Here is a 15,062-nt window from a genome sequence, read left to right as displayed (position 1 = left end):
TTTACTTTGTATGTGTGTCATCGATTGCATGAAAGCAAGTCTGGCACGTGGGAGTCAACCTCTTCCTGCCCTGGCACAGCCTTCTCAGCTTTAGGGTTTGCACTTTCTGCCTGAGAAGGAGATGACCTGACCCTCGGTCACACAGCAGATGACTTTGTTGGAAAAGAAAATAAACACTCACTGTGCTGCTGGCATGCTAAAAACTGTAAGACATGTTAAATAGTCCTTCTATTGTGTTTGCCAGGGGCAAAGACAGCCTCAGCTGGTGTACTGTGTTCAGCTGCGGGTAAAACAGTTCAGGAGGGCTGAAAAGGAGGTAGGAGAATTAGGCTTGGGATACAAAACCTGATCTGCCAGGAAAGAAGGAAAGAAGTAGAAGACTTGTTTTTTTTTTTTTTTTAAATAGGATAGAACAGTCTTCAAGACTGAAAGGTGGCCTTACAGAGGAAAGGAATTGGCTTGGATTAGGCATTAGAACAGACTTTATAGTGGTATGGTCAGTGCTCAATGAAACCGACTGAGGAGCTTGCAGTGCCTTTGTCATCACAAGCTTTTAAAAGTTGTGAAGCAGCTGTTTCTCAGTAGTCTCAGTCTGGATGATCCAGCCCAGTCACCAAAGCAGACTCTCAAGGATCTTTTCTGACCATTTCTCTGTAATTAGGTATCGTCATTTCCTGCTCCAGCTTGTAGCCTATCTCCTATCGGCATACAATGACAACACATCTTACCGGTTTCTGACTTTGTAACAGACCCTGCTGGGCAGGGTTCAAGGAGAAGGGAAACTGAAAGCAGGAATAACAGTAAATGTTATTTTGTTACTTTTCAGCTGTTGGATTTTGGTTGGGCGGGGGAGGGGGGGGGGGTGTTAATTTGGGGTTTTTTTTAAGTCTGATTTGGGCTCTGGCATTGGCAAGAACCAAAGGTCTTTATCTAGTTTTGTGGATATTAAAGGACCACGTTGTTTGTTTTTAATGCATTGAGTGTGAAGGAACTGAGGATAGTTCTGGGCTTTGAGTGGAAAAGAGTTACCAGCAAGGCAATTCTAGTAAATGTAAGCCTGCAATCCAGGCAAAATTTTCTGAAAGTGTTGCAATCTTCCAGCAGGTCCTGGGAAAAATGATCACTCCTCATTTCTGAGACCCCCTAGAGAGGTAATAACTCCTATGTATGTCATGGTGTTGGATTTGATGTTATTTGAAAGAGCAAATGAAAAGCTGTTAAAAGATATTCTCAGATAGGAAGGTACTGCAGAAGGCTTTTCACCACTAGACAATACTTTCCAACCTCAACGGGCAATCTGAGAAGTAGCCTGTTGTCCTCTGACCACTTGCCAAATAAAGATCAATCACAATTTCTTCACAGAGGCTTTGGTCCAACATGGCACTGCAGCTAAACAGGTAGCAGCTGGAAGAAATGATGCCAATTTGAGAGCTGGTAGATATGACACAGAGAAAAGCAAACATTTTTCCATGCCCTACTAAAAACCAGGCAGCACGTGCTGTAAGATATGGCCTAAGTTCTTCCACAAGAGGAGATGATTCAGTGTTGAACAAAGGACAGAGAGGTGGTTGTGACACCAAAGAACATGGCACGTACAGTATGTTTTTCACCATTCTAAGTGCACCCCTTACTTGGCAGTACTTGGTATCCAGGGATAGTGGGAACAGCCCGCTGGAGGTAATAGGTGTTTGCAGTTGACTCCCCTGTGAAAGCAGAGTTGCTGTTGAAGTAGTTGTACAGTAACAGAAGCGTGGCTCATACAACACAACAAACAGTGAGACGTGGCAGCAGGTGACCCCAAGCCATGACCTTCACAGTACAGGGCTTGGGTTGATCCAAACACAGAATTGCCAGTGTAGGAAAGCTTCACCCTTTCAGTGCTGTTACCTTTTAAAGGAGCCTCACTAGTCTCATTCCCAAGTTTTGATGTTATTTCCACAGTGTCCCTGGAATACCTTGCATTAAATCATTGCCCAAATGATCCAGTTTTGATTCTGTTTACCACAGTCTGTCTTGGGATTACCCAGTTTTTCCCATCAGCATTTCCTTCTTTCATTTAAAAATGTACTTTTAAAAAAATTGTAAAATTAAGCTTTTAAGTAACATCACTTTGGGTTTTTTTAATTAAAAGGCTCTGAAAAGAGAGGATGCTTTCTGAAAAAGTACTTTCTTGCTTCTCAGGACTGCTGATTCACAGTGTGACTAACACCGTGTTTGGCCAAGATGAGCTGATTGCTGTTAACCTTGAGCAAGACAGGTTATTCTGCACAGCAGGGGAAAACAGCTGTAGGATTTTGCCCTTGTGGTAGCCATCTGTCACATAAAGCACACCTTGGACAAGTCACTCAGGATGCTTAGTGTGCAGTGGGATTCCTTGCAAAGCAGCAGCCACAGGTGGAAACCAGTGAGCGCAGTGATGCACCTTGCAGCTGCACCATGGCAGCACTGATGCAGCAGCTCATTGCCGACAAGGAGGATGCTCCCTTACCAGCCTCCATCCCTTTCCCATTCCCATCACACTGACTCACAAGCAGGTTCAACTCCCTAAGTTTACTGAATGCACCCAACAACACCGAGGCTTTAGTTGGCTGCTGGCACTGATCTGGCTTTACATTAGCACCAGCACCAATGCAACAGAAGGAGCTGGTGTGTGGGACTTGCAGTGGATTCAGCCTGTTTGGAAGTATCAGAGTGACTCAGCCTCTCACAGGACTTAGCCACAAGTACCTGGCACAGCAAAAGTGTTTGAGGGGTTGCAGTATGCATCCTGCCTTTGACACATCCCAATATCTCTGACCCCCAGCCTGGTTTGCAGTGTGAGCAGAAGGTGGCATTAAGCACCAGACTTCACAGCATGCACTAACAACTTTTTCCAACCTTCTTCAAGGTAGGAGAGTAGAGACAGCAAACAAGGCAGGGCCACCTTGCAGGCTGCCAGCTGGAGAATGTGTAAAACCTCATAGAATCATAGAATGTATAATGTTGGAAGGGACATTTAGAGGCCATCTAGTCCAACATCCCTGCAGTAAGCAGGGACATCTTCACTAGATCAGGTTGCTCAGAGCTCCGTGGAGCCTTACCTTGAATATCTCCAGGGATGGGGCCTCCACCACATCTCTGGGAAACCTGTTCCAGTGATCAACCACTCTCATATTGAAGAACTGTTTTCTAATATCCAACCTAAATCTCCCCTTTTCTAGTTTAAAACCATTACCCCTTGTCCTACTGCTACATGCCCTTGTGGACAATTCTTCCCCAACTTTCTTATAGGCACCTTTCAGGTACTGGAAGGCTGCTATAAGGTCCCCCCAGACCCTTCTCTTCTCCAAGCAGAACAAACCCAACTCTCTCAGCCTGTCTTCACAGGAGAGGTGCTCCAAACCTTTGATCACTTTTGTGACCCTCCCCTGGATGTGCTCCAACAGGTCCATGTCCTTCTTGTGCTGAGGGCTCCAAAGCTGGACACAGTACTCCAGGCGAGGTCTCCCCAGAGCAGAATAGAGGGGTAGAATCACGTCTCTCAATCTGCTGGCCACAGCATGTAGGGATGTTGGATGGACTCCTACAGGATACATAAATTACAGAGTCTAATTCACACTGGGGATGGGTTGGCCTTGTTTCATCTCTAAGGTCATGGGGAATCCAGTCCTGTAGAAACAAAGAACCAGCCTACAAATGTAATTGGTTTTCATTTCAAATACAAAGCCAGTGAGAAGACAGGAAGAAAAGAGACAAAAAACCAATTAAGAGTGACAGAGATGAACAAGAGAAGATAGTGCAAATGAAGGCTGAGATAATAAATATGAGGAGAACAGGCATGTATAAATGGTGCAGATGTTTTTACTGGTGCTAGAAATTACAAGAAATGACAAGAGGGATTTTTTTGTAAATGAAAAGAATAAGTGATCTTTTGAAAACAAATGGTCTGTCAGTTCTGTAATAGTTGAGGGGAGGATTCAGCCTTTTAGGTAGCTTGTTCTAGAGGAAAGTACAACTGGGGAAAGCTCCTTCTGACACCTTCAGTGGTCTGAGAGCCAAAACATTCAGAGGAAAGTGTTTGGAGGTTGAGTTGTTCCCTGGAGGAGGTCTTGAGGGACCTTGGAAAACCACAGCACCATGCATTCATGACTCAGGAGACACACCAGGCCCATCCCTCAGGCTGCCTGGACTTAGCAGTAGATTATATACTTCCCCCTGGATGAAGTTAAACGTTGGGGGGTTGTAATATCTGTCAATTTTATGGGAAGCTAGCCCAGCTTTTACAGTTCTGACACATCCTGGATTTTGTATGGTTCCAAAAGACTTACATCCACCGTTTGTAACATTTTTATTATTTATTTGGTATTTATATTTTTATATCTGTATTTTATAACTAAAGTCCCTACCTGAAAGGCTTCCATACTGAATGTATATGTATGTGTATGGAAATGCAGTAAGTAGAGGCTACACACAGCTTTTTTTCCAAATGTTTCTCAACAATATGCAGACAACAGTACTTTTCTGATGCTCATTGTTCCCTGCAGACACCACTGTAACACTAAATTTTGGAGATTATAAACAGGATGCTCTGTATTTCTAAAACCTTGGAGTACAGTAGTTCCAGAAGCAGGGGAACCGCAGAACATGGTTTTTGATTGGTAAGCACACAGCATCTGAAAGGAATAGGAGAGGTGCAAAGAGTGAGCAATGAAGTGTACAATAAAGATCTCACTCCATACTATCTGGCACAGCGTAGAGGCGTTTAAATGGTGTGGTTAAAGACTAGGTGGGGAAACATCACAGTGGTGTGCAGACTCCTGCAGCTCCATCTGGTTTATCTGAACAGGGCTCATTCAATTAGCTCAGCAAGTCTCTAATCAGCAAAAACTATCTTAGTTTAACCACAGCCTGCGTCACCACTGCAGGAGGATATAGCTCCCAAACTGAGCTGTGCTCCCACCTGACCATGGGAACACGTAGCTATGTGTCAGTCTCCTCCATCTAAATGTTAACACACATAAATTCAAGGGTATCAAGTATCGGATTAGCAGTGTCTGGAAAGCTTAGCCAGACACTGCCTTCTGGGTACCTGCCCAGACACTGTTCTCAGGGTTTACTGAAGCCCATGTAGCCTCTGCAGCAGCTCTGTGCTGTGCTGTGATTCCCCAACCAACGCTGATGGGAAACAGAGCTACAGCAGCACCAAGAGCTTCAGAACTTCTACATGCTGCAGGAAGACAACATTAGGCACTCTGGCACATGTGCAGCACTTCTTGCAGCAAGAGGAGTCAGAGTCAGGAAGGACTCTGGCAGTTAAAGCTGTTCTGCATGTGCCACAGGTTTTGTATTGTGCTCTTTGCAACAGAAACAATGAGCAGCATTTCTGGTTTTTCATAAGTAACATTCTTGGTCAAAACCAGTTTACCCAGAAAGCTCAGCTGAACAGCTTTTTTTCCCTTCTTCATTCTTCTAAATCCACTGCAAAATACATTGGTTCTCCAGAAAACAATTGTTCAGGCAGGCCACAACATTCTTCCTCCCATCCAGTGCTCTCCCTCCCAAATTTCAGCAGCCCTGGAGTCCGTTTGCCAGGTTTGGAGGTATTTGCTGCTAGCTGACTGTAGCAATGGTATCGGGCCCTAGAGCTTCTCACCAACAATTGCTTCTTTCTTGTTTACTTTCCTCATTTTGTTTACTTCTAATGCACTAAAACAACTGTCAGTCTAAATGTTAATGAATGATAGGCTTGTTAAATGGACCTAGGATGGCCTCCAAGTTTTAGCTGATCTCTCTTAGCCTCGTGAGGAGTGTACCATGGAAATTCTTGGGAAGCTAAAGCTTTGTTTTCAGAGGGCAGTCATGGGCTGGAGGCCGATGATTATTTTGTAATGTTTTCAGGGCATAAATTCTGGAGGAAAAAATGGGAAAAAACTTCATTAAAATCAAGAGCAAAATAAATCCCCCCAGGTTTTTGTCAGGGGGCTAACAACTACTCATCCTAAACAGAGGGTCTAACCTCTCATCTTCAAATATGAAGCTAGGCATGCTAATGCTAAAACACTTCACATGCACTAGGGCTTAAGGCACTGCCACAAAAGGTGCAACTGAATTTATAGAACAGATGATCCTCCCTAGTGTACATGAAACCTACAGGCATGCCATGACACCAACGTTAAGTATTGCATTATGAATATAGAGATGGATGTTCAAACACGCCACTTCCAACCCTATTTCACGCTTGAAGAGCTGCTCGCAAACACGAACCTTAAAAACTACAGTGAAAAGGGCAGTCAGGAGCTCAGTGGGACATACAACAAATCTCCCCTCTCAGAACTCCATCTCAGCTCTCGCTCCCTGTGTTTTGAGCCCAGATCTGAATGTCTGAACTTTTCCCCGAGTGGCACATGACAGAGTGAATCTGTGCCAGGTTCCAAAAGCGGCTCCCAGAGACCTCTCCTGACCAGGGGCAGGAGCCAGTGCAAACAGTGTGACCTTACCGTGGGGTCACTCTTCCACTGGTGTATTAAAAAATGAGTCTCCTGTTTTCTGCTTTGCACTTCTGTAATTGCATTAATGGATTCATGCCTGAGTTACTGCAGGGACAGCAAAGGGAAAAAACACAGCTCTCACAAAATAAACGTGTGGCCCACAGGCAAACTAGGCAGAGTAGTGCAAATTAAAGCTGCTTATGTATTTGTAGAGAATGCAAACGGTCCTGTGGCAAATGCATCATGACTTTTGGTAATATAGTGCTGTATTTTATATCAACTGTAAATTAATTACAGGCATTTGTTCGTAAACCTTGTCTACAGAATACAAATTTACTATGCCTTAACACATCCAAGGCATTCACCATGTTAATTAATAACAGTGCCAATGGTGACGCATCAGCTAAAATATTGTGCCAACTGTGTTCAAACGCAGTAATAATTCAGAACATCCCTTTTCCTTGGTTTAAAAAATGCTCACACGCACGTCCTCACATAGCAAGTGCTGAAAAACAAATGGGAAATCATAGAACTGTACCCCAAATTTTGCTGATCTCTGTTGTTTGGCTTCATTCCCTGCTACTATACATTACTAACATAAGCATCTGTGTTTGAACTAGGTCAAAATAAAGCCTCTGTGTCACTTGCCAGAGCATGGGAAATAAACATTGAAAGACTGATGTTATCTGATCACCAGTACATGCTCCATGAGGTACATATACAACTCCACATGTGCAATATATGCAGTCTGTAGCATTCATATTTTTCATATTAAAAGCTATTTATTACAGAATCACAGAATCACAAGATTGGAAAAGACCTTTAAGATCATCAAGTCCAACTGTTCCCGTCCTAAGCTAAACCATATCCCTAAGTACCTCATCTACACATCTTTTAAACGCATCCAGGGAAGGTGACTCAACCCCCTCCCTGGGCAGCCTGTTCTAGGCCCTGACAACTCTTTCAGTAAAATTTTTTTTGTAATATCTAATCTAAACCTGCCCTGGCACAGCTTCTTGCCATTTCCCCTTGTCCTATCTCCTGTTACTTGGCTGAAGAGACCATCGCCCACCTCTCTACAACCTCCCTTCAGGTAGTTGTAGGGGGTGATAAGGTCTCCCCTCAGCCTCCTCTTCTCCAGGATAAACATCCCCAGCTCCCTCAGCCCTTCCTCATATAGGATTTGCCCTCCAGCCCCTTCACCAGCCTGGTTGCCCTTCTCTGCACTTGCTCCAGGACCTCAATGTCCTTTTTATGGTGGGGAGCCCAGAACTGCACACACTACTCAAGGTGTGGCCTCACCAATGCCGAGTACAGGGGCACAATCACTTCCCTAGACCTACTGGCCACACTGTTTTTGATACAAGCCAAGATGCCATTGGCCTTGTTGGCCACCCTGGCATCTCTGGCTCATATTCAGCCTGGTGTCAACCAACACTGCCAGGTCCTTCTCTTCCTGACAGCTCTCCAGCCAGTCTCCCCCAAGCCTGTAGCGCCGCATGGGGTTGTTATGTCCCATGTGCAGCACTCTACACTTGGCCTTGTTAAACTTCATCCCGTTGGTCTCAGCCCATTGGTCCAGTCTGCTCAGATCCCTCTGAAGAGCCTCCCTACCCTCAGGCAGATCAACACTTCCTCCCAGCTTAGTGTCACCTGAAATATGAAATATTAGCCAACAGTAGTTAACATCATATGCACATCAATATAATTGTTAATTCTTTCTGATAGATGTGTGGATGGTGATAGTATTGCTGAATTATCAGGGGGGGATAGCACAAATCTGCCTTTCTCCCCTTGGTGGCTCCTGGTTAGTTCATGGCTAGTCCTAGTTAGGTTCTAAGCTATTAGGTCCTTCATATTAATGGTGTAAAGATCAAGTAACGGACTTCAGAATTCTGAACATGACCGAAATTGCACTGATAGTCAAAAGAGGCTGGAGCAGTGCCTGCTGCTCTTCATCTCTCTGCAACCGGGCTTGAGCAAGGGGGTGCAACCCTTACATGCCTCATAATACTCAGTCTTCTTCCTCCAGGCTTCATAAGGATCTCATCCCACATTCTGCACTGCTGAGCTGTTAGGAATGAGTCTTGGGGTACTTCTGTGTGGTCAGAGTTACTGCCCACGGGCACATGTTAAGAATAAAGGGACTGAAACCCAAAGACTGAAGCCCAAATGGAGTGCCAAGAGCAAGACCTGAGCATCACAGGAAATTCCTCCCCCCCCCCCCCCGAGAACCAGTAGAAAATTACTTTGATTCCTAAATGCAGATTTTCCAGCTTAGCCCTCAATACCCTAGAAAGTGTCAGGGCTGGGACGTGGCACTTCCCAGCTGTCAGTCCAAAACTCAGCCCTTTTTCATGCTCCTCTTTCAGGGTTAATGTTTTGTTAAGACCAAATGTTGCACTAAAAACAAACTCTGAAGCTCTCTGAAGATGGAACTCCTGCATCATCCCCACTGAAATATATTATGGTGTCAGGATCTCAGGTTCTATACTGTCTTTCTTGAATATCTACCATGTCCGGAGGTGTGTTTCCCTACCTATGGAAAAATGTCATAATTTGTCACAATTGCATTAAACCAAAAGAGAACCTATTAAAGAATAAGCACATCTGGTCAGTGTAGCTACGAACCATCACCGTTGTTTTCAGGAATACAGAATATCAGCAAAAATCAAATGGTGAAGAAAAAATCTTGGCCCTTGATTTTCAGCAGGCCACAACAATCACAAGAGACAGCCTTTGTGTTTGCATTTTTCAGGTGAAGTCCTCATAAAAAAACCCACAAAAAAAAAAAAAAAGAATCACCAGTAAAAGTCACAGCCCTGAGGCTCTGTCTGCCAGGTGAAACACCAACCTGTACAGAGACCTGACACCTACAAGCACTCAGGTTGTTCCTCCAGCAAAGCTGGCTCTCAGGGAAGCAGGACCACATGCAGGAACTGAAATGGTGCCTTTCGTGTTCAGCAGCAGCACAACAGTTTGATGAATCGATGGAGAATTTGCTTTTTTTTCCATCTTTACTTCTTAGATGAGGCATGTGATAGCAGACTGTGGATAAAAGCCAAGTCTTTAAATAGCCCTGACCGCCAGCAGAGGTATCCAAAGCGGTAGGTAATAAACTCAGATTAATAGAAAGGAAAACTGTCCCCATTTCCATGGCATCACTTGCAAGTGCCTGGCTGGCGCCCCCTTTGCCTTGCCACAGAGCAGCTTGAGAGCAGAAGCCGGTTTCTATCCTGCTCCTTAGGGGCTGACGACAGCTCTGGCAGCGCCAGCACACTGTACCCCGCACGCTCTCACCGTGTGTCTGCAACGCCCACTGTAACCGAGACCAACTCCTCAGCTCCTCGCTCGGATGTTCAGCACAAAACTATTCCTGAATGATGAGGAAATGCACCAACAAGAGGAACAGAATCATTTCCATATGTTCAGCAGAGCACATCTGTTGCCTGGGTTCCATATTCACGCTGCTCTCTGCAGAATGCTTTGTGCTCTGAGAGTACACACCCCTGAGCCTCCTCCTTTTCTCCCTGTTCACTCAGTCCTGTATATGTTAATTATTTAAATAGGATTTCTTCCTGTTTTGCCATCCCCACAGAGTAATCATGATTTGTTCTGTTGCCCTCCCAGTAGGCGGATAAACATGACTGGCCTCACTCCACGCGTGGACAGTTTGAGACAGGAGGGTTACGCACTGCCTGCTGTGGAGGAGCAGCTGTAAACACCAGTTTTGGCAGGCAGGGATTTCATTGTTGCTTCCCAGGTGCGTGCTGTGCTCCTGCCCACACCACAGAAGCTTTTCAAACCTGAAGGACGGCATAACCTTTTGGGAAAAGAAGAACAAACCCAAACCTAACAGATACTCTGTGCTTTGTGGATCTCATTTACAACAGACAAACACGTATGCCCAACTCTGGATGTGCACAGATGTCTTTTCTACCTCCCAGCACACTTTGCTTGCTTGCACCCATGTAAATGTTTGCAGGTTGAGGTGTGCATGTATGTCAAGATGTTCCCAGGTGGGAAATTCGCTACCATTTAATGCTGGGTGAGCCATGGGTAGAGGGATACGGGGTTAGACCACAATACAGAGCAACTCAGAAGTAAAACAGATGGAGGAGGCCTGCGGCTGCCTAAGACTGCAGTGGGTGGATGGGATTTCTTGGCACGGCTGAAACAAAGCAGTCTGACCTCACAGCACCCCTGTAATCCTTCCCTTACCCAGGGATATCCAACACTGCCTTGGCTGGGCACTTGGGCACCGTCATTAAACAGTAAGGACTCTGATGGCAGCTAAACCACCTGACACATGTGAGGGTTTTACTTGGTCTTTCAAATGTCAAAACCAGGTCAAAGCTATGAGACAGCAAAATTAGACCACAAAAAATCCTCAGGGCAGCAGCTAAGGCAACTAGCATAGCTGGGAGCTGGTGAGGCAGAGTGGGCAGCCATCCTCCCTCACCTCAGCATGGCCCTGCAGGGTTGTTTCAGGCCAGAGAAACAGACAGAGATGATTCCCTTGCCTTTTCAACACCTTTTTTGCTCCCTCTTCCTCCCTAAAAATGTCCCTCCCTGAGGCACATGCCTGGTAAGGGGATTCAAGGAAACAGATGATCTCTTCCACACTCTTTATCCTGCAAAACCTACGGATCTAAGCAGAGGAAGGTGCTTTGTTAGCCTCGTGCCTGACCACTGTGGCTGCAGCTGCTTATTTATGGGGTGGCAGCACGTACAAGGATTCTTGTAGGCTGAGTTCAGTGGTGTCTGTAGGCCCCACTCCCTGCTGTACACGGTACAGCCATTCTGCACCAGAGGAGATGTTCACCTGATGCAGTCTCCTGCCTCAGACACCATCCTACAGGAGACACACGAAGGAAAAAACCAGACTATGGCAATCATAAGGGAACATTTTGGTGTTAAATTCCCTGGCCTCCAGCAGTGCTTGGCCTAAGACCCTCCTCCTGAGCCAGAAGTGCTTAATAGCTTTTCCTGCAATTTTTTCCATGACTCTTTTCAATTGTTTTTGCAAAAATCTAAATTTTTGGCACCCACAGCATCCTGGAGCCCTAAGTTCCACAGTGTAACTACACCCAGGGTGTTAAAAGGAGCCGTCTTCTGTCTTCTCTGAACCTGTCACCTCATCATTTTCTTGATGTTCCCATAGCTCCTGTATACTGACAGGCAGTGAATAATCTGCCTCTTTGAGCTTCTCAGTGCCGCTGTTAATTTCCAAGACTGCCATGACACCCACCACTCCAAATCTCTCTTTTTAAACCTGGTGCCTCCTGTCCCAGTTTATCACTTTGCTCCTTGCCTCTCTTCTCAGTACTGTTACTACTTTTATTGGACTCTTTTGACATGGGGAGGCCAGAACTGCACATGGCATTGGGCATTTGGGCATATAACAGTTACATACAAAAATGTGTATTTGTCTATATAAATATTTGGTCTGTATATGTACACACATACCTGTGGCAGGGATGTTTCTGGTTTTAATCCTTATTTCTTTCTTTAATTTTTGCCAACAGCTCAGTCTCCTGATCAGCACCAAGAACTGCTCTTCTATTTTCACAGAAGTATCTGTTACTACTTCAGACCACTCTGCCCTGAATTGTATTCACTAGCTAAACTGCTTTTTATATATAAAACTTGTTAGGAATACATGAGATGGGCTGGACCCTTCCTTTCTCTTCTTGACATACAGCACTACAGCCCTGCAGGCAGACTTCCATGTGCCCACTGTCCCAGGAAAGAACCAGTGAGGAAGATCATGGTGAAAGCACCAACAACTAACACAGCAATTTTTCAGATAAATATGGAAACCGTGTATCCAGGTGTCCATGTAGAATGGGGGAGGCTGAGCTCCTGACCTCCATGAGGGTCTGAGCATCAGACAGACCCCTAAGTCTACTTTAACATGGGTTATGATCCATCTTGTATTTACAACACTCACAGGGAATGGGAAGACCCAGCCCCCTTTTTCAGTAAATGTTTGTTCTGCAGAGGGAGATGGAAATCTTCATCATCAGGAGATCTGAAAAACAAGGTTGACAAACATCTCCCCAGAGTGGTGCATGTCTAACTAATCCCCCTGATGCAAGATGACCAGCTAATTGACCTCCCAAGGTCCTTTCCTATCCTAATCTTAAAGTGCCTGAGGTTATCAGCCATCTCATAGATAGATAAGCCCTTATTTTCTCAGAGCACATTTTGGGACGGACACACACACAGTTTGCAAAAGGCTTCTTCTACCATCCTTCCCTTAAAATTCTGCATTTCATAATGGCTCCCACAGTGCTGCCAGACCTTTCTAAAGCAATACAAACTGGAGCAAATCATTCAGATGCCTCCTAGTCCTCTGACATCTCCTTTGTCACTCAGGTCCCTTTTTGATTTTCACACAAAGGGGGAATATAATAGACACAAAATCCCTATCAGAAAATAATACATGACAGATCTGTCCAGGGATCATTGAAAACTATAGCAGGTTTTTATTGGCAGCTGCCAAGTGTTGTAAACTCAGGTTACTGGATTGCCATTTAGGAAGCTCTTTTCTAAACTGCAGTCTTTTAATCCTGTTGCCTGCTTTCTCCTACAGATGCTTTCCACAACCGAGAGACCAAAAGGTCGATCTACTGGTTTTCCTATAATGCCACCTTCATTCCTGCCATTTTCCTGGAGCATCTGCAGCAAGGTTTGCTTTCTAAATGTAACTGAGTATGTTCCTCATTTACTGCCTGCTGGCAAATCCAGTGCCAGAAAGAACAGCATCGTTAAGGTGTCATGTGCTCTGATGATTATTTCTCTGTTGACAAGACAGAGAGCTCACACTGCATAACCATGAAGTAAATAGCACACAGCCATGGAGTAAAATGACAGAATTCGATTTCAGGCCTCAAAACATTTGTGAAGCAAATGCCATTTTGAAAAGTGGCAACTGAGTGAGTTTGGCACAGCAGGATTAGACCCTCCAACAGTTAAAATTTCCATGGGCCCAAGCTTATCACATGAGGATGGGAATTTCCTGGAGAAACTGGTATTTATTTACAGCATCCAACTGGCCAGTAGCCCAGAGAGCTCAGTTACAGGTCCAAGATCAAATTTTTCTTTCACTAGTCCTGGGGCATTCTAGGTGATATGGGAATGCCACCAACACCAGTGGAAAAAATCTCTGGCCTCCTACCAAGACGAGTAGAGCCCAGTTTGCGATCCACCGGCTCCTGTCTCGCCATCTAGTGGGGTGTCTCCGTATGTCACAGGCACACGAATGAGCAAGAGTCTGGAGGGTGAACACAGACCTCTAGCGTGGGGAAAGTCTTCTTTGAGTCTCCTCTGTAGGGATCTCTGAGTTTACTGAAGATACACTTCAGCTCAGTGTCTTTGGGGAGAAAAACTGGGCAGAGATGTTAGTTGCCCTTAGAAAAAAATGCTGTTCAACTTTAAAGGGGTGTCTGTAGATAGAAGTTGTAACCTTGGCTCAAACTGCAGTAAAACCAGTCACAGTGTGGGACAGAGCCGTGAGCGGCCCTCACTGGGACTTTCTTCCCCCACGGTTCAAGAGCTGCATTTGTGCTCAAGGCCTTCCCTCATTTCCTGCCTGCGTTAGGCTGCAGCCATGATGGGCCTGGACCTCTACCACAGAATCACAGCCTGGTTTGGGTTGGAAGGGACCTCAAAGATCATCTAGTTCCAAGCACCTGCCATGAGCAGGGACACCCTTCACTAGACCAGGCTGCCCAAAGCCCCATCCAACCTGGCCTTGAACACTGCCAGGGAGAGGGCAGCCACAGCTTCTCTGGGCAGCCTGTGAGCCAGGGCCTCACCACCCTCACAGTAAAGGTTTTTTCCATGTGCCCAATCTAAACATGCCCTCTTTCAGTTTAAAACCATTCCCCCGTGTCCTATTACCCCATACCCTTGCAAACAGCCCCTCTCCATCTTTCCTGTAGGCCCCTTCAGGTACTGGAAGGCTGCAATAAGGTCTCCTTGGAGCCTTCTTTACTCCAGGCTGAACAAGCCCAACTCTCTCAGCTTGTCTTCACAGGAGAAGTGCTCCAGCCCCCAGATCATCTTCACGGCCCTCCTCTGGGCTTGCTTCAGCAGCTCCAGGTGTGTCTTGTACTGAGGACCCCAGAGCTGGACACAGCACTCCAGATGGGGTGTCACAAGAGCGGAGTAGAACAGAATACCTTGTGCACCCCAGCCTGGCTTGACCTTGGACCTCAGTCCCACTCCACTGGCCATGCTGGGGCATCGTGGGTCTGCACCCTTGCTGAAGAGGACACTGCCCCTGCCTGCCTCCCACCACCCACCCTCCCAGCTCCCTTTCCCTTATGCAGCAGGCCCTGCTGCTCCATGAGAAGTCAGAGTCAGCTCATGTGACTGAGGGATCTAGCAGTGAACCATCTCTACCAAGGAGTTTAAACAGACCTTCATCCTTTGCAGAGTAATCGAACCAGCTGGACAGGCACTGATTTGGGTGGGGGGGAAGGGGAGGGTGTTTGTGGGTGAATTTATAAATCTTCTTCTCTGCTGTAAGAGCAGATTTCTCTGCAGAGAGATCCAGGCTCACTGCCTGTGGATTGAGCAGCGTCT

The sequence above is a fragment of the Gallinula chloropus genome (assembly GCF_964237585.1).
Source record: "Gallinula chloropus genome assembly, chromosome: 1".
NCBI lineage: Eukaryota > Metazoa > Chordata > Aves > Gruiformes > Rallidae > Gallinula > Gallinula chloropus.
This window is presented reverse-complemented; position numbering follows the sequence as displayed.